Here is a 25,414-nt window from a genome sequence, read left to right as displayed (position 1 = left end):
AATAAGTTCTATGATCAGTTGAAGCAGTTAACGATGGATTTTCCATTCTTAGATGCTGTGAAAGAGATGCCTGAATTTGCTAAGTTTGTGAAAGACCTGCTTACGAAGAAGAGGTCGATTCAACATGAGACAATGAATTTAACTCATCGCGTGAGTTCAATTATTGCTTCTACTACAGTTCAGAAGAAGGGAGATCCAGGGGCGTTTACCATTCCGTGCAATATTAGGCTTCATGCATTCGCTCGTGCTCTGTGTGATAATGGGGAGAGTATCAACTTAATACCCCTTGCTATTTTCAAGTGATTCGAATTGGGAATGCCTAGACCGACTTCTATGCGATTACAAATGGCGAACAGATCCATGAAGAAGCCAGTTGGGCTTATAGATGATGTGTTAGTACAAGTGGGTAAGTTCATGTTTCCTGCTGATTTCGTTATTCTGGATTGTGTGGTTGATAAAGATATTCCCATCATCTTGGGAAGACCCTTCCTTGCTACAGGCAGAGCGCTTATGGACTCTGAAAAGAATGAAATCATGTTCCGAGTAAATGATGAAGAAGTGACTTTCCATGTAAGTAAGGGGATGAAGTTGCCCAGTGCTTATGAGAATATCTCGGTTATTGATTTGTTTGATGGGATTGATGATGCTGTCGAACATAAAATGGAAGAACAAAGTTTGGGAGAAGCTCTTACTACTGTTCTTGTGAACTTTGATACGGATGATATGGAGGGCTATGGGGAAACTATGAATGCGCTTGTGGGTCTGGGTTCTTGCACTTACCACCCAAGAAAGCTTAATCTTGACCTTGCAAACAGAACCACTCCACCAGCTAAGCCTTCTATTTTTTAGCCACCAAAGCTTAAGCCTAAGCAGCTCCCATCATACTTAAGGTATGAGTTCCTTGGTCCGAAGAAGACATTGCCAGTGATCGTTTTAGCATTACTGACGGAGGAACAGATTGAGCAATTATTGAATATTTTGCGCAAGTATAGACGTGCTATTGGTTGGACCATATCAAATATTTGGGGTATTCTTTTTGGTACTTGTGAGCATAAAATTCAGCTAGAGGAGGACAGCAAGGCGAGTGTTGAACATCTGTAGAGATTGAACCAAAACATACAAGAGGTAGTGAAAAAAGAGATCATAAAGTGGTTAGATGCTAGGGTAGTGTATCCGATTGCAGACAACAAGTTGGTGAGTCCTGTTCAATGTTTTCCAAAGAAAGGAGGTATCACTGTGGTGCCTAATGCAAAAAATGAGCTGATTCCCACTTGTTACTGGATGGCATGTTTGCATAGACTATAGGAAGCTGAATTCATCCATTTGTAAAGACCACTTTCCTATGCCGTTCATTGATCAGATGCTTGATAGGATAGTTGGGAGGTCTTACTATTGCTTCTTAGATAGATACTCTGACTATAATCAAATCAACATTTCCTTAGAAGATCAAGAGAAGATGACTTTCACTTGCCCATATGGGATGTTTGCGTTCAGCCGAATTCCCTTTGGGTTGTGTAATGCACTAGCAACTCTTCAGAGGTGTATGATGTCGATATTTTTTGACATGGTAGAAGATATCTTAGAAGTGTTTATGGATGATTTTTCTGTTGTGGGTGATTCGTTTGATGACTGTCTTGACCATCTGGGTCAAGTGCTGAAAAGATGTGAAGAGACAAATCTTGTGCTAAATTAGGAGAAGTGCCACTTTATCCTGAAGAAAGGGATTGTCCTCGGTCATAAAATCTCTGAAAAGGGAATTGAGGTCGATCAAGCAAAGATAGATTTGATTGTAAAACATCCTCCACCCATCTCAGTCATAGGTGTCCAGAGTTTCTTGGGACATACTGGGTTCTATAGGCGCTTCATCAAAGATTTCTCCAAGATTTCTAACCCGATGTGTAAGCTTCTTGAAAAAGAGGCTAAGTTTGTGTTTGATTACAAGTGCCGTGAGGCATTTAATGAATTGAAGGAGTTGATGTGTGATGCAAGCGGTTTCGCGATTGGTGCTGTGGTTGGCTAGAGGCACAATAAAATTATGCACCCAATCTATTATGCTAGTAGGACTCTTAATGTTGCGCAGATGAACTACACGGTGGCTGAGCAAGAGCTGCTTGCTATAGTGTATGCTTTTGAGATGTTTAGATCCTATTGGTTGGGGTCCAAGGTTGTGGTGTACACTAACCATGTTGCATTGAGGTATCTTATGGCAAAGAAGGAAGCTTAGGCGTGACTGATTCGTTGGGTCATTTTGTTGCAAGAGTTCGATCACAAGGTGAAGGATCGAAAGGGGTCCAAAAATGAGGTCGCTGACTATCTCTCTAGGCTTGAGGAAACTAGGGTGCCAACAGAAGAGCTTGATATTGATGATGCTTTTCCGGATGATTTTGGCGATGACTATGCAAATGGCACCTTGGTCTATGGATTTGGAAAATTACTTAGTGACTGGTATCATTCCTGACGAGATCAAATCTCACCACATAAAGACATTTTTCCGTGATTCTCGGCAGTACAATTGGGATGAGCCATACTTATTCAGAACTTGTGCTGATAACATTATTCGGCGTTGTGTTCCAGAGAGTGAGGTGTTGGAGATTCTGAAGGCTTGTCATTACTCTCCAGTTGGGGGACATCATAGTGGTACGAGGACTGCTGCAAAGGTTCTTGAATGTGGTTACTATTGGTGTACTCTCTTTCATGATGCTAATTTGATGGTGCGGTCGTGTGATCAGTGCCAACGGCAGGGGAATATATGTAGGAGGCAAGAGATGCCCATGAACTTTGTGATGGAAGTTGAGGTGTTCGATGTCTGGGGGATTGATTTTATGGGGCCGTTTGTAAGCTCTTGTGGCATGAAGTACATCTTGGTGGCTATTGACTATGTTTCTAAATGGGTAGAAGCGGTGGCTTTACCTAATAACAAAGCCAAGAGTGTCATGGGATTATTGAAAAAGAACATATTTACTTGTTTTGTTACCCCAAGGGCGATAATCAGTGACGGTGGTTCTCACTTTTGCAATAGAGCCTTTGCTGGATTGATGGAGAAGTATGGAGTCAAGCATAGGGTGGAAACTCCTTATCATCCTCAGACAAGTGTGCAAGTTGAGGTCTCTAATTGGGAGATAAAGAGTATTTTAGCGAAAACGGTGAATGCGAACAAAACCGATTGGTCCTGCAAGCTCGATGATGCTCTATGGGCTTACTGGACTGCCTTCAAGACTCCGATTGGGACTTCGCCTTTCAAGCTAGTTTTTGGTAAAGCATGTCACCTGCCAGTTGAACTTTAACATAAGGCCATGTGGGCCTTGAAGAAATTGAACATAAATTGGGAAGAAGCGACCAAATTCAGCTTGTTTCAACTCAATGAGATGGATGAGTTCCGCTATCAGGACTATGAAAGTGCAGCATTATTTAAAGAGAGGATGAAGCAGTATCATGACAAAAAAATCCTGAAGCAGGAATTTTACAAGGGTGATCGTGTCTTGCTATTTAATTCTAGATTGAAGCTGTTACCGGGCAAATTAAAATCAAGGTGGTCCGGTCCAAATTCTGGAATTCTTTTCAAGAAGGTTTGGGAACGCAAGCGAGACTCAGCACAGCATTTCATCCACAGATTCATGGGCAAGCTGAATGCACTATTCAGACCTCGGAAGATATGTTGCGGGCATGTATATTAGACTTTGGAGGTAATTGGGATGAACATTTGCCACTTATTAAATTTGCCTAAAATAATAGTTATCATTCCAGTATCCAGATGGCTCCGTATGAAGCTCTGTATGGAAGGAAATGCATGTCGCCAATTGGATGGTTTGAAGTCGGGGAGACACAACTGATAGGTCCAGAATTGATTTAGCAAGCGGTGGAAAATATCAAGCTTATCCGAGACCGATTGTTGACAGCTCAAAGTCGCCAAAAATCTTATGCAGATAATCGTCGACGAAATTTGGAATTTCAAATAAATGATTGGGTATTCCTAAAAGTGTCGCCCATGAAAGGTGTAATGAGATTTGGCAAGAAGGGTAAGCTTAGCCCCTGATACATTGGACCTTATAAGATTGTGCGCAAAATGGGCCAAGTTGCTTATGAGCGGGACTTACCTTTAGAACTTGAGTCGGTTCATCTAGTTTCCATGTGTCGATGCTCTGCAAATGTGTTGGAGATCCTTCTAGAGTCGTGCCTGTAGATGATGTTCAGGTTACAGAGAAACTAGCTTATGAAGAGGTACCCATTGCCATACTAGATAGGCAAGTACGGAAACTCAGAAATAAAGAGGTAACCTCAGTTAAGGTCTTGTAGCGAAACAATAAACGAGAGGAAATGACTTGGGAAACGGAAGAAAATATGAAGTCAAAATATCCGCAATTGTTTCCACCACCGGAAGAGATTGAGGATGAGACGCCATTATTATAAGGTATGTAATGCTTTCTTTTTAATGCTTTTGGTCGTGTGTGGCCATATTTTCTTGCCATTGTGTTTTAGCCCTGTGAGGCAATGTTATTGTGGGTTGTCGCGACAGGATGGTAGTTCCATATTACAGGGGAAACTCTGGTGAAATTTCTGTAGATTTCCCGAGAACTTAACATTCAAGGACGAATATTTTTAAGGGGGGAAGAATGTTACACCTCGGGCTTTTCGTACGTCGAGATGTGAATAGGATAACACAAGATTAACGGGAACATGGAGTCCATATGGCCTTAAGGAGAGTACTTGATAGCTTCAAAGAGTATATGACAAGATTTTGAAGTCATATGACATGGAGAAACTAAGTTCGTCAAAGGAAGTGAATTATAAGTTGTGTTCGGGAAGATTTCGTAACAACTGAGCTAATGACTACTTAGTAATGCCTTGAGGAGAAGTTATAAGGCTCCTTAGATGGTTAATAAAGTATTATACAAGTGTCAAGAAGGTTCCACAAGGATCGGAAGTCCAACGAAACAACGGGTTCAACTTCGGAAAATGTGAGTTATACGGCCCATATAACTTATACGGTCTGTATAAGGGACCGTATAACCTGTCCAGAGAAAGGTCCTCCACTAGAAGTATTATACAGTCACTTATACGGACCGTATAAGTGTCTTCATAACACCCGACGGGCAGCTTTTAAATTTTATATAAGGAGAACCCAAATTCATTTTTCTTATTCCTCATCCTCTCCACACTTCATGAGACCTTTAGAATATTTCATATATCATACCAACACATATCCAAGAGCAATCAAAGATCAAACACCCATACTCAAAGGAAATTAAGTGTATGGATGCTCAAAAGGGTTGCTAGAAGCCAAGAATCTCTTTGATGTTGAAGTTGGATTTTCTCCAAGTGAAGTATTGTCACCCAAGGTCCATTCGTATATCATCAAAGGTGAGTTTTGTATTAATTTTATGCTAATAAGAGTATTGAATGGTTGAATGACTTGGATTGAGGAAGAAAGTAGAATATGGAGTTCAAATATGGAAATAGTGGTATTCTTGAATAATAGCTTGACTTGAATGATAGTTCTTGACATGTTATGGGTATAATCTTGTTATGAATGATATTAAGAATTTTTAAAAAGCATTATAAGTCAATGAATATGACGTTGGGTGGTAACTATGGTTATGGATGACTTTGAGAGGGAATTTTGAGAATTGAATAATGTCTAGCTTAATGAAGTTTATTGATTATGATGTTAAGGATTTTGTTATTATGTTTGGGAGTTGTTATATTATATGGAGAAAGTTGTAGAAACAAAGGAAGTGCTGCCCAATTCTCGTTAGCTCTTAGTCGCCTTAGCTTAGTCTTAAGCATGTTTCTAATGATCTAATGTAGTACGAATTCTCTTGAATATAGAGTGGTTAGCTTGGAAGGAGAACGCTTAGTCTTTAAAAAGAAGTAAAGGTATGTAAGGCTAGTCCCCTTCTTTCAAAGGCATGACTTCTATATTATGATTCCTTTTTATTCTTCCATGACCTTCTTACATCCCAAAAGATGAAAGTTAAAGATCCTTAAGAGGTTCTTATGAAATAGAGATGAGATATGTTCCATGACAATGATGATGATAATGATGCTATGATGAGCTTGACATTTTCATCTTCATAATTTCATTGATGTTATTTCTTGTCGTTACCTCACCTCATGTTATTAGTTCTTCCAAGGTGAGGCATAACGATCATGATTATTCCATAACATAATTGGGGGTTACCGACCTTACGTCACTCGGATAGAGTTGTAGCTCTCACTTGGGCTCTCATGCATGCTTATGTTATTTTTATGTATGATTACACCGTGCCTACATGGCCAGGCAGTATAACACTACGCCGCCCTATAGGCTGCCGGGCAGACACACCATTGCAGTGGGCAGCTTACGCCCCTGACGCGGGAGGTCCGGACGCTAGCTAATGATGATCACACCATACCTATATGGTCGGGCAGCTTATATATGTATGATATGATATTATTTTTATTATAAAACTTAGCATGCATGACTTCGCCTTAAGAGGAAATCAGTTACAAGTCTGCTCCTCCCCTTATGTTTCTTTATGTCTTTATTATGCTATTGTACATGCCTTACATACTCAGTACATTGTTCGTACTGACGTCCTTTCTTTTATGAACGATGTGTTCATTCCTACATGTAGACAGGGAGACGGTGTAGAAGCTTAGGAGCTTTTTCAGCGGATTTGCAGGAGCACTCCACCACTCCGGAGTCGCCATTTCTTGGTATATTTTTTTGTGTACATTTGGGGCATGGCGGGGTCCTGTCCCGTCCTTATGGTTACAGTATTCCAGTTTGAGGCTTGTAGATACTTATGTGTGGGTTTTAGGTGTTATGTGACTTGTTCATTGTATATTCTGTGCATCATTTTTGTAGCCTCGGGGGCTTATGCACATATGCATGTGTTGGGAGATATTGACGATCGTTTTATGATACGTCTTGTGTGAGAATATTAGATGTCCAGGTTCGGTATGATAGATAGTGTGATGAGTGGTGCTCGGTAGTCAGCTCAGAATACCCGTCATGGCCCACTAGCTGTGTCGTGACATATGTTGAGTGAAATTCGACCCTCTCTTTTTTTTCTTGTCGTTTTTGTGTTTGTTAGTTGGTTCTGTTCGAAAATTGCAAGAATAAGGCACGCCTAGGGTTCCTAAATGAGTGCTTCTATAGAAAGGGAACTAGGTGTATGCTTATACCATGATTATTTATGTTGGGGGTGTATTAATTGGGTACGGGCTGTGATATATGTGGTGTTAAATGCAAAGGGTAGAAATCATGACCTAGGGTTTGTACTTGTTGAATGAAATTCATGTTTAAACTTCAAATATTGTGAAATTATTGGTTGGGGGAAGGGAATTTGGTATGTTTGCTGTTAGTAGGACTCATGGGGATGAGAATATCGTACCCCCATTGAGTCGGCGGGCATTTTGATCCACAATTTGTGTTGATACATTATGCCCGCCAGTAATTCGTAAAAGTGAAATTCACATAAACATGCTATTTGAGTAGTGAAGTCTGAGTAACTCCAACGGGTTGGAGGGTATTTCGATTAAATATTTCAGTTTGATATAGTTATACCCACCAAACAAAACTTGAGAAATTACCAAAGGTCAAAAAGGTCAAAAATGAGGGTGAAGTCTGAGTAACCCGGAGCCCCAAAACCCCAAATGTGCGAAATAATTGAATAAGTGTTCTCTAAATCATTGGATTTAAAAACACGAAAACGAACCTGCAAACTTACAGTTGCTGCTGCCAAGGCCGTAAATATGTCGATGACACCGTCGAGCTTTTCGACGGTCCGTCGAGCTTTTCAACAGTCCGTCGAAGCACATCGACGGTCTGCAGGTCCAAACTTTAGAGAACGGAGTATATTTTTTTCTCTAAGTTTTGATTTCACTCGTACAGGGTGACTAGATTTTGGTTTTGATGAACAGGTATGGCTCCACCCAAGTTGACAACTACACGCGAGGGGGGAGGGGGGGCAGCTCAAGGCAGACACAAAGAACAATGGGTAAAAAGAGGCCAAGTGGTGAACACACACTGAGAGATGAACCCTCAAATGATGAGCTCGAGGTAGCTGCCGTTCCCATTTGGAACAGGAAGGTCACTGTACCGGCCCCTACACCACCCAGTTCCTCCCAGTCTGACGAGAAGGGATCATCTGCATCTGGGTCCGGTGATGGAACTGAGGATGAGGGCTCAGAGGCTGCTTCTGGAGATGCCTCACTTGCTTCGCAATCACAGTCTACCGAGGATGTTGCTCAGTCCTCCCAGGAACCTTCTAGATCCCCGACCCATCAGAGCTCACAGCCCGATGAGGGTGACGATGATGATGATGATGATGAGGCTAGGGCTCGAGAAATCAGAAGCAAGAGACTTGATGACCGTTTTACAGTTCAGGGTGTCAGGGAGCTGTTTGAGTATGGCATTTTCCTAAAAGATGGTGACAGCTCGTATGAAAACTACACTATAAATGAAGAGCGGCAGATCAGTTTTGAGGGGCTCGAGTTATTACCCAGGGCCAGAGAGCTCATTTGCCATAATCAGCTGGGGTTTATGCAGGAGCTGCCTGGGGATTATTGTCCAGTATTGGTACGTGAGGTATATGCTGCATATGGTGCCTTGATAAAGAAAGTCAGAAAGAGGCACCAGAAACTGTATGAGTTAGAGCCACTGAGAGAGGTCGAGATCCGAGGGGTGAGTGTTGATATATCTGCTCAAGCCATCAACAGAGTATATTTCGGCGATAATTAAACCGCTCCGAGGCAAACGATTGAGTTGGCAGACAAGTTGCAGAGAATCAAGGAACAGTCCGTCAGAGACTAGGGGCTACAGTTATAGGTCGTCAGAGCAAAAGGGCCGATTGTACTAACTTGGTGAATCGGATAGTAAACATTTCACACCATATTCTCTCTGGGATTCGACCCCAACCTTGTTGGGTTAAGAGGGTAAATTTTGGTGGAGCGTGATGAAGTTGCGGCTTCTCCGCACTCAGGTTTACAATGCACTCACGACTGTCAAGCAGGTCATTGTTGCTGCATTGATGTCGAGGTACCCGATTGATTTCGAAGCACTAGTGAATGCTGAGATCCAGTTGAGGGCCTCCCAGCCCAAGACTTCACTATTATATCCGTGCCTCATTACAGAGCTGATTCGGAGGGCACTTGTTTATTTTATACCTGACATCGATCACCGAATTATAGCTTCATCGACCTATTCTGTGGAGAAGAGCAAAATGAGGTCGTCAAAGATGGCCAAGGAAAAGATGATGAGTTCCCAATTGCACTTGGAGGGGTGTCTATGCCTCAGGAGTTGATTCATTCAGGGGTCGTAGATGACTCTAGGAGGAGTTACCCCCCACTACTGCCCCTATTACTGAGACTCCAGCTACTGATACTGTTGATGCTTCTTTTGAGACTCAGACTACTATTACTGAGCCACAGACTTCAGCTCCACAGCACCTGAGGCTAGCTCCACAGCTAGCGGGTCTCGCAGCACAGTCCCAGGGTACAACCAGAGTTGTTGACCCTTATCCATTCTCGATTGAGAACTTTAGAAAATTTGCGAAGCAGGCGGCTACAACGGATCAGTAGTCGAAGGTTATAGTGGCCCAGCTAGATGAGTTCGTATGAGAGAGAGTGGGTGCTATTATAGAGCCTGTGAGGTCGACACTGTCAGCTCGGTTGGATAGTTTGAGATGATATTGACAGCATTAGAGATGGACCGCCCGATCACTTTCACTAATGCTTTGAGGGCAGAGTTAGAGCAGCTTAAGGCTGATGTATTATTGTTGAAGGCTCGTGACCTGAGCCTAGTAGTAGCCCCACCATCTGTTGCGACAGAGATAGAGGAAGAGCTTCCAGTGGTGTAGTTAGTTGCGCCTACCACTGCAGATGGTCGGGGAAAGAGAAAGAGAGTAGTTCTTGATGAGGAGGAGGAACTAGAGGAGGTGAGAGAGAGTACTCGCCTGAGGGCTCAGATTCTAGAGGAGCAGCAGGTGGAGAAGGCCATTAAGAAATCCCTTGTGGAGAATCTTCCTTTTTGGGACTGCGGGAGCCACCTTGAGCAGTGCTCCAGCTGGAGTGCCATTGCCACCGCCCCTTCCTACTCCAGTGCCAGTGCCTACTGGGACTACTACTGGTACTACTATTGAAGCTACTACTGATGTTGCTATTGATGCTACCACTGATACTATTGCTGGTATAGTGGTAGCACCTGATGCCTCGCAGACCGATGAGTCGCGAGATGAGCAGTGCGCCACAGGTATTCCTACTCCTTTGTTTTACTTTTACTACATTGGGTACATTACAGATTCTTTCAATTGGGGGTGGGAGTATTTGATTTAATTATAGTGTATCTATGTGTTTAGGACCCCCTAGGCTTTTCTTTGCCATTCTTTTCCCGAGAGGTTCATTTTCTGTTGAACCTGGAATATTTAGGTCATGTTTAGATAAAATAGAGTAATTGTGACTTATGTGGTGGTTGTTTGATTAACTTAAGGCAATCTTGTGATGATTTGGTTAAAAGCACTCCCCTATGAATTTTTTTGAAAACTGGGACTTGGTTGTTTAATTGACATGTATGCTTCTTTGTGTGACATTTAGATTATTGAGTTACCTTGTATACTAAATTTTAGCGGGGAGACTAGTGTGTTGACAATTCTGATGCCGTGTGTTATGAGATCTTGTATATAATTTCTCTAGATAGGTGTGTAATCTATAACATGCCTAGTTAGTTGTGCGTACATTCTTAGGATAAGTTGAGCTGTGAAGTGATCTTAGGCCTTTTTTGTGTTAGGAATCCCTTTAAGCCTAAATAAAAGCTAACCAGTAGATAAATACCCCTTGCTAACCATTTTGAGCCTTAAACCTACTCTTTGACTAGTTGTAATAAGCCAATACCCATTCTGAATATCCCTCTCTTTAACCCGGTTCTTCCTTGAAACTAAAAAAAAAAAGATAAGAATTGAGGCTAAAAGCCTAAGTTGGGGGTGATAGGTGAAATAAGGGGGAACATGAGGCGTAAGACTAAGGTTGGGTAGAAGCGAATTTCCCAGTTAAAAGACATCGGCGTGGTAAGTAGAAAAAAAAAGAAAAAAATAGTAGCAATAAAACCACACCTAGGCAATGAAAAAGAAAAAGGGAAGAAAACAAAAAAAAGGTGAAAAAGGTGAATAGAGAGACAAGTGTAGTGTTCAAGGAAGTTGAGTCATAGTTATCCAAATATATATCCTACCCGTGTCCGAGCCTACATTACAACCCTGAAAAAGTCCTAGTATGATCATGGCCAAACTATCGAAAGTCTAGGGTACTGAAAATAAGGGCAAGCCTATGGTATTTGCATGCATAGCTAAAGAATTTCTATGTGAGTGTGAGTATTTCTCTTCTCCTTAGTCTTCTTCCCATTTTGTGTGTACATATTTGTTGGGACATTCTTTGGCCTTTGTGAGGGCATGAGAATTTATTAAGTGACTGATTTCCCGTAAGTCTTGGTTCGTGTGTGCTATGGTTTCTGTAATAACTAGATGTCATTAATTGAATCCTCATTGTCAGTTACAATGTGTCCTTCATTGGTTTTGTCTTTATTTGGGGAGAGTCATTGGGATACACGTGATATGCCAGTAGTTAATTGCCACAACCACTGTAGACAGTTTTGCTTTGTGATATCGAGACATTGGTAGATTGAGTCTTTTGGTGGACATGCTTGAGGACAAGCAAAGACTTTAAGTTGGGGGTGTTAATGTGCTGTGAAATTATGGAATATCTAATGCTTTTTAACTCTACGTTTTACTTGTTTTCGGTTAAGTTTGTGTTAGTTTGATGTGTTTTGTGTGTTGTGCAGGTATTTCGAAATTAGAATGACAAGTGAAAACAAGGAAATTCGGGTGTTCAGTACTGATGTTGCACTAAGTACGGACTATCGTCATGTCGATGGTCCGTCATCTTGGTCGTCGAAATACATGGAGAGTTCCTGCAGCTAATGAAGGTCGACAAGATATAGAACTGGTAGATTGACGGGCCGTCAACATGTACGACAGTCCGTCGAGTTGCACCGTCGACATACATCCTGCAGATTGAAAAGTGTCATTAGACCGTCGAGTTGCACCGTCGACATGATTGACGATCATCGAAGTACAAAGACGGTTGAGGTTCTGCAAAGTGAACTTTTGTCATCAGATCATCGTCATGCACCGTCAACATGTCGACGACCATCAAAGCACAAATACGACTCGTCGAGTTGCAAGTCGACCTAGTACTGGATTGGGATTAATTATTCCGAGTTTAACTTGTATAAATACCTGTTTAGGTTTTATTTTTCAGACATCTGGGTTTTAGACTTTTAGTAATTACTTTTGGGTTTTTAGTACGGTTGAAGATTTTCTAGAAAATTACATTCGTTTACTTTCAGTTTATTCGTAAGTTTCAATACAAATTCAAATTTGCAATCTTCAATCCTTTATTGTTTTTTCGTTGCTATGAGTCGCTAAACACCTTTACTAAGGTTGTGAGCCCAAGGATGGGTGTTTTGTGATTGATATACACATAATGGAATGTTAGGGTTTATTTTTTCTTCATTTTCATCATACAGTTAGTGGTTGCAAACATTAGCTAACGCCACAAACTTTGGTTTATTTGGAAAAATAACTAGGGTTTGGTACGAACAAATAACAATAACTCAAGGGTTTAAACCTTGTTTAATACATTCACTTAGGAATAATAGGAATTTACTTGGCATAATTAACCGTTCTTCATGCATACTTTCTTATCTTTGGGAAAAGCATAGAAAGAAATAATCTTCTCTTATTGGGAAATAGTCTAGATTCACATAGAGGTTAAGTGCATTCATACAACAATCCATTAGAAGTATATCAAGATCAAGACCCATGATCATACACTTTATCTGACGGGGACAGAACTTTGGTTCTTTTTACCCGTATATTTACTACTCTAAATTTACTAGTCACTTTAAATTAGTCCACAAATCAAAATTCTCATAAAATCCTTTTTTCTGGAATACACCAGGACCGCAAGATTAGTATAATACTTATTTATTAAACTTTTCACACTATATTCTCTATGGGATTCAACCCTAATCTTGTTGGGTTACTATATTTGACATTGTCCGCTTTACGCTATTAAAAGGTGTAATTTGAGCATATCATCCTTTTCGGCAGAAAGAAGGATGGATCTCTTAGAATGTGTGTTGATTATCGTCAGCTTAATAAGGTGACCATTAAGAATAAGTATCCTTTTCCTAGGATAGATCTGTTCGACCAACTTCAGGGTGCTAAATTCTTTTCAAAGATTGACTTGAGGTATTGGTATCATCAGCTGAAAATAAAGGAACAGGATATTCCAAAAAAAACTTTTTGTACTTGTTATGGACACTTTGAGTTTATGATGATGTCTTTTGGTCTAACTAATACACCTGCTGCATTTATGGATATGATGAATCACGTGTTCAAAACTTTTCTTGACCGTTTCATTATTGTCTTTATTGATGATATTCTGGTGCATTCAAAGCGCCATGAGAAATGTACAGATCACTTGAGAATAACCTTAACAACGCTTGAGGAGAATAAGCTTTATGCAAAAAAAAAAAGTGTGAGTTCTGGCTTAACTCTGTGGCTTTCTTAGGCCACGTGGTGTCTAGCGAAGGTATTAAGTTTGACCCTAATAAAATTTCGGCAGTTAAGACTGGCCGAGACGCACGAGTGAGATGGATATTCGTAACATTTTGGGTTTGGAAAGTTACTACCGGAAGTTCGTGGAGGGTTTCTCATTGATAGCCTCACCATTGATGAAATTGACTCAGAAGACTACTAAGTTTCGGTAGTCTGAAGCCTATGAAAAGAGCTTTTTAAGAGCTTAAGGCGAGATTGACTTTGGCTCCTGCTTTGACTTTACCTTTAGGGTTTGGTGGCTATGTAGTTTATTGTAATGCTTCCAGGATTGGTAGGGTTGTGTGTTGATGCAAAACGGTAAGGTGATCACCTATGCTTCACGACAGTTGAAGAAGCATGAGAACAATTATCCAACTCATGAGTTGGAAGTGGCTGTTGTGGTTTTTTCTTTAAAGATTTGGTGTCATTACTTGTATGGTGAGCACTATGATGTCTCCACTGATCACAAGAGCTTGCAATACATCGTCAAGCAGCGACTGTTGAATATCAGATAGAGAAGATGGTTAGGGTTGTTGAAAGAGTACAACTTGAACATCTTATATCATCCTAGTAAAGTGAATGTTGTTGCGGATACTTTGAGCCGAAAATCTATGGGCACGTTAGCATATTTGCATGCTCAGAATATACCGATGGGTAGGGAAATTAAAATACTTGCTAGTCTTGGGGTCCAATTCAATGAAACTGAAAATTGGGAGTTAGTGGGAATTACGCAAGCGCAATCCGATGTTGTGGAGAGAATTAAGTCCAAGCAATATGAAGATGGACTTCTGGCGAAGCAGCGAAATAGAGTGGAGAAGGGTGAGTACACTTCATTCACCATTGGTGCCGATGACGACGTTCTACGATTGTAGGGACACATAATGTTGATGGCCTCCGCTAAGAATTTATAGTTGAAGAGCATAGTTCCAAGTATTTTGTGCATCTAGGATCCACCAAGATGTATAAGGATTTGAAACAACACTATTGTGGACGAGCATGAAGATAGATATCTCTAACTGTGTCGCTGATTATTTGAATTGTCAGGAGGTGAAGACCGAACACCAAAGGCCTAGTGGATTAGCTCAAAACATTGAGATTCCCCAATGGAAGTGGGAGATGATTAATATGGACTTTATCGTGGGTTTACCCCGCACAAAGACCAAGTTCGATTCTATTTGGGTGATCGTGGATATACTCAACAAGTCTACTCATTTATTTCCTTTGAAGACAATGGATACTACGGTACATTACACCAAGTTATATTTGAAAGAGATCGTTAGATTACATGGGATTCTGACATCTATCATATGTGACAGAGGTACTCAATTCACTGCTCATTTATAGAAGTCGTTCCAAGAAGGTTTGGGAACTCAAGTGAACTTGAGCACTGCCTTTCACCCTCAGACTGACGGGCCGGCAGAGAGAACTATACAAACTCTGGAAGACATGTTGCGAGCTTGTACAATTGATTTCGGAGGTAATTGGGATGGACATCTACCTCTTGTGGAATTCGCGTACAACAATAGTTATCAAGAAAATATCCAAATTGATCTGTATGAAGCACTTTATAGGAGGTGTTGTAGATCTCCAATTGGGTGGTTTGAACCTACTGAAGTAGAACTATTGGGTCCCGACTCAGTTCGCGAAGCAATAGAGAAAGGACGAATAGTGCTGAGAAGGGATAATGTAACACTCCGTAAATCCGAGTTAGGTGTGAATGTATTAAAGTGAACGTATTAAATGAGTAGTAATGTGACATTTTAGGCATATGAAGTCCTATCAATATGAGCTTGGGTGGAAATAGTTGATTTAATATCAAGACCAAGTAGTGAAGTTCGTAACAGTTCTTATACTCGTCTAAGTTCTTGTTGATGTGGCTTGTAGGCCAATTTCGTGAAAATACGTTGAGAATTTGGGAAGATTTCCTATAATAGAAGTTGTAGATCTTTGAAATATCTTTCCAACGATATTAAGTGGAGCTTAAACGGAGTTGTTAGCAAAAGGTTATGATCGTTTTACTGAAGCCGATCTGGGACGCCGGCTGAGATGCGACCCCAAACTTAGAATGCGACGTTGCAAACTCAAGATGAGACGTCGCTTATTGGACAAATTTTGAAAGTATCTGGAGTGAATTTTCATCCAGAATGCAGCCCCTATGCAGCCTCAAAGTTGAGATGCGTCCGGATACTCATCGTAGCATACTTCACCGGGAATATTTTGTATAAGAATGTGATTTTCTTGAAATTTCTAAACCCACTTCATTCTTTGCTGCCTTTTTGAGGATAAAAGATCCTAGAACTTCTCCACACCTTACAAGGTGAGTTCCTAATCATCTTATGATTAAACTATATCAAATTAGCAAGAATTAACACCAGTTCATCTTCCAAAAACCCTAGATTCTTGAAACCCAAGAAACAGAAGAAGAAAGGGACTTTGAGATTCCATCAAAAATGTATGATCCTTGAATTTTATGATGTTATTGAAAGGGTTTAGACTAATGTAGGTTATCCTATGGGATTAGAATCTATGAATGATTCATGAAGTGTTCAAGAACACGTTCTAGACATGAAAAACCCTAGCTTTATAAATTCCAAGAAACGATCAACGCTCTAATCTTTCCATATAAAATCAATTGTAGAGTGATTTTTGAACATTGGAAAACAGTTTGGCAGCGTTATAGCGGGAATTAAGGTATATCTCTTTTGAAAATCTTTTTTTGGACGGATGTCTCTTTTTCAAACATACTTTTAAACCTTTAAAGGAAATGGTTTCTTTGCAAGGTTTCATATGCGTGAGGGACAAGCCCTCATGGAACCTTATGTGTATAATATTACATATATGTATACGTTATTTCCTTATCAAAGGGTTATTGAAATTGATTTACAAAGCTTGATATTTGAACATGAATTACCCCATGGGGGATGTTTAAACTTGATTTTAGAAAGCTTGAATATTTCATGCGTTTTACCCTAGGAACGAATTGTGTTGAAATTGAGACATAATTGTCTTGAAAATGGTTTCTAAACCCATAAATGATTTGATGTACTCAACTAACCGGATGATGAACATAGTCCATAATTAGTGATTCGACTTCCATGCTATGATTAGGATTTGGCTATTTTGCTATGGTTTCTATTGTTTGTGTTTGGCCTAGCTACTCGGGAAGAAGGGTAGTCACTATGGATCCTAGTGTGGTTTGCCTAGCCATTCGGGAGGAAGAGTCGCCATCGAGGGTTCAAAACTTCGATATGGTTTTGCCCAACTATTTGGGAGGAAGGATAGCCATCGAGTGTGACAACCCCGATGTGGTGCTTCTATGTGGTTTTAGGGAACCTTAATGGTCATCCCGTTGTTTCATTGATTTGGCCTATATTGGCATTATTGTGATTGTTCGTGAGTGACATGATGTTGATCTTAAGTTCATAAATAGAGGACTTAATCTTGATAAATGGCATAATGGATTGAAAGTGATTTAACTCTCTCTTAATGGTTTCTAATAATGGTTTCTCTAAGTTTGGTGAACAGTTTTTATCTCTAGATTTTGAACTGCTACTTACACTATTTCACTGCTTATATTATATTATATTATTTCTCATATTCCATTGTCCCGTAGACACTCATTGAGTATCTAGTACTCAGGCATACCATTGTTGTTTTTGATGTTGTGTTAGGTAATGTTGAGGAGCAAGTTTGTAATACGTCTATGATTTCGGAGAGCTTGCTGCTTTCGAGACTATTCTGTGAGCCAACATGATTGTTCGTGGGGCACCGTTCTATCTTTTCTTTACATATTTTAGTTCCCGGGCTGTGTCCCGATGAGTTATAAATTTATTCATTCTCTTAGAAGCGCCATAGATAGACGTTATTATTGTGGGTAGTCATTGAAGTCGTTGTTGACTCTTTAAGTGTTGCTACGTTTCTTGAAAATGCATTTATATTAGACTTCTGCTGATTTTATCTTATAATGGTGATTATGATTTAACTGGCTATTTATACCCTGTTGAAGTAATTGATGAAGGTTTATTAAAAGGAACATGATGCATATTGATTCATAAGGTGCTTCCAGTGTTATCCATAGCATCGGATGCCTGTTATGTCCTGGGTTGGTTCGGAGCATGACACTCCACAACAATCTCATCTCTATATTGCTCTTGATAGCTTCATAGTAGTTTCCCTGGTCCAGAGTTTACCTTTAGACTAGCATGGTTGCTTATATAGTTAGTAGATAGAAAAGATGATTGTAGAGTTCATAGAAGTATGTACTAGTCTATGGGGCTCTCTATTCGTATTTTCCCTTCGGGGCTATACAAATATAGATTTCCTTCGGGTATATACATATAGAGATTGCCTTTGGGGCTATATAGAGTGACTTCAGGGCTATGCACTTGCCTTACGGGGCTATTTACACATGTCTAGATGCCATACATGAGGCTAAGTAGTTTGATATTATGTTGTTTAGTTGTTAGATGACAGAGGCAGGTAAGTATATCCTGGTTCTTTATTGACTCTTCAGTCTATCTTGTACTTTAGTTCAGTATCAGCTTCAGTTGCCTTACATACTCGGTGCATTATTTCGTAGTAACGTCCCTGTGCCAGGTATTGACACCTAATTTTTTACCTTCCATAATTTTATTTAATTGTCTAGAGTTCTTGGATCTAGAACGGAGTGAAATATGTGTTTTATGAGCCAAAATAATTTTTACAAAATTATTTCGATAATATTTTGCCATTTTATTTGGCAAAATAAATGCAAACGAATAATGTAAGTCATTTAAAATATTTTACATATATTTAATATTAACATTAAAGTACTTGTCAAAAATAATTCAAAAAAACAATTATTCAATTGATTGTTTAAATTTTCAAGTGTCAAATATTTTAATCCGTTCAATTAAAAAAAAAATTATTAATTAAGCAAATAATAATTTTACCCCTCAGATTTCTAACTTTGCATAATCAATTTGCATTTGCAGTTTTTGAATCAGTCATAATTGGTTAGATTCTTAATTATGTTTATATTTGAAAATTATTTATTATAACTGCGGCTACAATTGAAATAATCAATTGTTAGTTAATTATAGCCATAATTGAAATAGCCAATTTCATGGCTTAAATCAATTGAGGTCCTTTTGCAAAATTAATTTTTAATTGGTTGATTAGATTAAAGGTGGCCATAGTTGAAATAACCAATTTCATGGTTTAAGTCAATTATTTTCATTTTTATAGTTCTCTTCCATTTTTCTGTATGTATATGTGTTTATGTGTTCATGTGCTTATGTGTTTGGTTTCTTATTAATTTAGTTTAGTTTAGTTTCCTGTTTAATTTAGTCTTTATCATGTCTAAATATTAGTTTAACCTTTGTTATGTTTAGCTCAGTTTAAGTCATGACTAAATAATTCTATTTGTTCTAGCTTAGCTTATGACCTTAATAGATCTGTACAGACTAGATATTGCTTAGTATACTAGTTGATTGGTATGTTCACAATTTTTTTTTAAGTATGACTAGTTTGTTAGGCTCATGTATGGGATTAGAATAGTTTAGTTTTATTTAAGTGCTTACTGCTATATGACTAATACGTCAGTTAGTTTGTTAATCATGGGAGACAACATATGAACATGTTTTGATTGTATCAAGGTTATGTATGCCTAAGTGTTGGTTAAAAGATGAGATTTAAGTAGTTTAAACTTAGTACAATACCCAGTTAAGTGTTCCTACATGTTCATTGGATGAATGATGCTTAAATGGTCGCATATTGGTCTAGTTAAAGTGTTCAAGGCTTGAACTTTGAGACTATTGATCTAATCTTTTTTTGATAAATATCCTAACTGTATAGTGTCCTTTTTAGAACCATGTATCGTTGTTAGACATAATAAGTGGCATGATTATGATTTTATAGCCTAGTTTAACCTAAATGATTCCCGTGTATCTGAGATATTACTTTTAAATGGTTGTTTCTTTCTCCCTGTACCTCACATGCCTACTGAATTCAATCTCATTGGCCCTATCTATCTGAACAATGCAATGCATCCACATTAACATGTTATAACCTTTAAATCATCTTGTGCCATGCCCTGTCTGTCAAATTGCCCAAAATGATATATGAATTAATACCTTGCACTTATCAAAATGGCTTGTGCCATGTTAAGTCTCAGCCTCTTTCTTGCCCTGAAAATATTGAATCCATGATCTTGTGATAAATATATATGAGGTGAAGTTTGTTGTTTTAAATGATTTGAGCATAAGTGAAAGGTCTGGTATATGGTTTTGATTAGGTGTTACTTAGGGATAGGGATTTGGTTTTGCCTTTGTTAAAGTTGTGCCTTTATTTGTCCATATTTTGCCTAATTTTAGTCTATGTGTGCCAATGTTGATTCACATATGATACAAGTCATCCTATTTTATAAAAAATGAACCGGTTTGTTTGAATATTTGTTCGAAATATCCTAAAAATGAATTGAGCCCTTTCTGTGGTCTGGAGATGACCTGTTGTCACCCCATTCTTAGCTTATGAGATTTTTTATGTGCATATAATGAGTTAGCTTTGACCCTGCTTTGTCTATTTGGTCCTTTTGAGGTTTGATGAGAATGTCTTAACTTTGGAGTAGCCTCATTGTGTGTCAAAAGCCTTACTCTCAAATGTTTTCTTTTACCTTCCTCTATGTTCTGTACACTTTGTTTGTTGGCATGGTTTAACTTCATGACATGTATGAAATTAGTTTTCTATGCTATAAACCCTCTACCTATGTTGCTATGATAGAATTCTGCAGTTTACGTTGTCCTGTGCTTGTTTTGTTTAAGTTTGAAGTAATGCATATCTACAGACTAAATGTTTGAACATAACATGTTAAACTTCAGTAGGGATTAAGTGCATCAAATATGAATCATGTACAACCTGATATATGCTAAACCTGCACCGGTTCATGTCTATTCCTATCCTTAGTTTTGTTTTTGGGTTACTGCTATGATTGATATATGCCAAGTATACAAAGTAAGCCTTTGATTAAACACACCTTGGTGTATATAAGAAAGTATACCTTTTATACCATTAAATTGGATTGGTTAGTTTTTATCTTGTGTACTCTATAGTAAGGCTTTGGGCCTATGTCTCTATTTGTTTTTCCCTCATTGGGCTTGTCTCCTTCAGCTGAACTTGGATCTGGGCCCATTACTTTATAATCTGATACTTGGGGCCTGTTTTCTTTGTGATTTGTTCCTGTTTAGGCATGTACGTTTAGTGCGTTTCCATTTCACTGAATACGGTGTATATACTTAGTATACATGTAGAAATACATGATTTGTATGTATTCATATTTATTACTTAGATTCTTTATTTTTGTTGATTAAGTTTAGATACCTTCTAACCGTTATTACCCTTTTCCCCCTCCTTTGTTTGTAGGGGATCATTGACGTAGGCCACTTGGGCTGTCTTCTCTGAAAAACTTGTCAAACCAGAGGCCCAAATCTTTTTTATTTATCGATTCTGAAACCAAGAAGACGAATGTCGAAGGCCCAGCCATGGGTAAAAATGGCATCTGGTGGGCTTGGGTAGGCCCACCAGCTTAACTCTCCTTTTATTTTTTTCTTTATTTCATTTTAGTATACAATATGTATGTGTTGTATATGTAAACAACTTGTAGTATATTGAAACCCAAAATGCATTAGAACCTTAGGGAATTCGTGTAGTTAACTAAACAATTTCTCAAAAAATGGCTTTCAAAAGTATGTTACGGTTTACTACAAAATTGCATGAAAATGCTAAACTTCAAATTTTTACAAATCAGTTAAGGAAACTGGAAATCGAGAAAGTACATATAGTCTAATAGATTTGAACAAACGAAAAGGACTATTTTGGGTTTCAACCCCTTAAAGAAAGATCTGGGAAAAGATTTGATCATTTTAGACTTGGATAATTTAGTTAAGACATATTTGGGCCTTATTTTGCAAAGTTAAATTTCGGATATAATTGAACCCAAAAATCAGATTTCCAGGAAAAACAAGAGTATAAAAAAATAGACTTTTTAAACTTGTGAACTTAAGGTTGTTTCTTTAAAACTTTTTTGGGCCAAAATCTCAAACCTTAAGGTAGAAAAACAAGAGAAAATATATTTGGACCTAAGTTCGAAATGAGATGGCTTTGGTTGTGGAATATAGTTGATTATATGAGCTTCAATGGACTAAAAGAGATAAAAACAAACTCTTTCTCTACTTATATTTATCAAAACCTATGCTATTTTGTGGAGGAGATATACTCCATCTATTTTATCTATATATAAAACTTATAAGGACGAAAATCATGACATCAGGACCAAGTAGTAGGAACTCTACTTAAGAGAAATCAAGTGTTTTTTGGTCTGAAAATGAAGTGAATTTAACTTCCTTGTAATATTTTCCAAAAGAAACAAAATTTTCATCTTTAAAGATATTTTTGCCAAAGGTGAAGTATGATAAAAAATGATAATTTTTTGCAAGAAAGAAAACATTTTAGTAATAATCAAAATTAATCACACATTGAAGCTCATTGGTCAACCGTATTCTATAGATCCTTAATATTAGGGTGCTTAAAACCTTCCCTAGGGGATCACTAGAACGCTTACCTCGAACTCTGGTTCAAAAGGTTTTTTCTCTTGTTGTGATAAACCCTTTTACCCGATTTTCCTAATTTCCATTTTAAAATTAGGTGGTGACTCGAAAAATACGAAATTTAATTAGAGCACCAACAGCCTCTTACGCACCTACGTAAAAGTGAACAGTAATGCAGGGGGTGCTGTGTTCATGCCCCGAGGTTCAGATAGGCAGTCAGAGGGACCACATCAGTAAATTTGTTGAGTACCAGCTAGTGTGGTAAGCTCTATGTCATTCAAAGTTACCAGGTCCAGAGTTTTGTGTATACACAAATGATAGGTAGGTCGGGCCTCGTCCAGACCATAGTACAATTGTCACTCTTTAGAGGCTTGTAGACGTATCCTATATGCCCAGTTGAGTCAGTATGGCGGCCTTATCAGCCCGCATAGTGATACTTATGTTATATATGACGGGATGATCCTACTTTGGTTAATTTATTGTTATTTACAGACATTTTAGTGTATGGCTTTGTTGGCCTAAGTAATGATATCATACTTATAGATCAACTTAATTAGCCTAAGCTATTTATTGAGACACAGGTTATACGAGCTACATATTGGTACGCTCGGGCCTAGTGAGGCACTGAGTGCCGGTGACACCTCCCCAGGTTTGAGGCGTGATAGGAATGCTCTCAAGTCATCCCCAAGAGAACAAGTTTCATGTTTCTGAGGTTAGTTATCCAAGACAATGGGGAAATCGACGATGATGTCACGCATCATATTCGAGCAGGATGGATGAAGCGAAGGCTTACTTTCAGTGTTTTGTGTGATAAGAATATGTCGGCAACACTTTAAGGAAATTTCTACAGAGTAGTGGTTAGACCTACTATGCTGCATAGGGTGGAGTGCTGGCAAGTTAAGAAAGCTTATGTCCAGAAGATGAAGGTTGCAAAAATGAGAATGCTGAGATGGGTGTGTGGGTATACTAAGAGAGACAACATTAGGAATGAAGTTGTCACGACCCAAGCTGATGAGTCGCGACGAGTGCCTGATCTCTAGTGACCAAACACCCTACGCTCGTATCTAAACCACACTATCTAACAAGGACCCATAAATAACTCAATTTGGACTATACTGCCTCAAGAAAGTAGGACATCATGATCTCTGTGCAATCTGCATATATATATACATGTGAACTGGAAAGAAAAATGCAGGCCGACTAGGCCGCTACACGTACTGTACACAAAAGAATAGAAACCGACAAGCCTACATTATCTGTCTGATACATACAACTATCTAGAAACCTCTACAGGAATAAAGCTGTAGAAAGGACGGGGCAGGGCCTCGTCATACCCATGTGCATATACATCTCAAAAGAATGGCATACCAAAAGAGACTGCAGCTCTGGATCAAATGGAGCGCAGTAACCACCGCTGGGTAGAGGTCCTACTAAGCTGAACCGCTTGTCTGTCTACCTGAACCTGCGGGCATGAACACAGCCGCCCGAGCAATAGGGGAGTCAGTACGGATAATGTACTGAGTATGTAAAGCATAAGAGTAACGTATAAATAAGAATCATGAATGAAATCTGAAACTCATAAGCTCAAATTACTATCTGACAGCAGCTGTATGACTAAATATCTGATCATATCTATACAACTCTGCATGCATTTTTATGAATGAGTACCTGTAAGTATTTGTATAAGTCTGTATAACTGACAATGCCTCTGTGGGCACATAATATGCATGCTCTCAATGATAATCATGCTCATATACATAAATACAGGTCATAGTGCTGAGGAACGTTCAGCCCAATCCATATCCTATATAATAGTGCCGAGGAACGTACGGCCCGATCCATATATCATTTAATAATGCTGAGGAACGTATGGCCAGATCCATATATCATCATCAAGGTGCACCAGCTGATCAGGTGGTAATACACATATAACGCCTATCCCTTTCCCCACACCTCATATACATATAATACACGCGCATATAACGCCTTATGGTCATGGGTCAATATGCATATGTATATGAATGCAATGCATAACTGCTATGTATACATAGAACTCTCGGAGTGACATAAGGTCATATTACCTCCGATGGACAACCTTTGAGCTAACATCATCAACATAAGTAATTTCAAGGCCCATGAACAGAAAGAACAATCATACCGGGTACAGGAACATCAAAGACTGAAGTACTCCTAGTGCTTCTAAGAGTAGAGTAATATGGAAGCTCGTTCAATCGCTTGTTGGCTCATAACATATGATCATGCCAAAATGAAGAAGGAATAGCCTTAGCATACCTTGAAGTGTATCTGATCGTCCAACTTCTACTTGTTGAACTCGTAAGTCTACAATCAAGATAACATAGGCCTTAATTAGACTTATTTACCTCACTTACTAACCATTATAAATATAAAAAGAGCTTAACGAATTATGGACAACATTCCCCTTGTAAACTTAACAATCCTTCAACTTCCAATTCAATCCAACATCAACCACAATATCAACAACAACAATGACGACATTTACATGTCAAGATATACTCAAATCCATTCCCAATCATCTCTTAAAACAGCCCCTAGTCACCATCTTACCCTTTATCACCTTACTACTTTCATAGCTATTTTCTCTTTACTTAAAACCACTAAAACTCTTAGTAATTAACGTAAGCACAAAGGTAAGAATCATTTACATACCTTGAGGGGTCTAAGATTCCAAGGATCAACTTCAACTCCAACTTCCCAAGCTTCACAACTTTAATGAAACCCTAGGAACCACCTTCTTCTTCACAAGCTCGGGTTTAGGGGACTCGGATCTTACCAAATCCCCACTAATATGATGAAAATTATAGAGAGGAAATATTCTAGGTCTTTCTCTGATTTGGGAGTGGAAAATAATGAAATAAAATATGAGCGCTCCATATATATAGGTGGGGCTCGACGGTCCCGTCGACACGTCGACAGTCTATCGACTTGCACCATCCCTGCTCTACCTGAGATTCAGAGATGGCGGTGTGTCGACGGCATGAGTTGATGCCACCGTCGACACGTCGATGGTCCGTCGAAGGGGACTGGTTCCTGCTAGTTCCCTGAGTCCCCCAGCTTGCGACGATTCGATCCGTTTCACTCCCAATCCTATTATATTGCGAAGGGCACTTACCCATACTTTAGTGCACGCGAGATGAAGCACTTAATATCTCAAAACTC

Source organism: Lycium barbarum, chromosome 4 (genome assembly GCF_019175385.1).
Source record: "Lycium barbarum isolate Lr01 chromosome 4, ASM1917538v2, whole genome shotgun sequence".
Classification (NCBI taxonomy): Eukaryota; Viridiplantae; Streptophyta; class Magnoliopsida; order Solanales; family Solanaceae; genus Lycium; species Lycium barbarum.
This window is presented reverse-complemented; position numbering follows the sequence as displayed.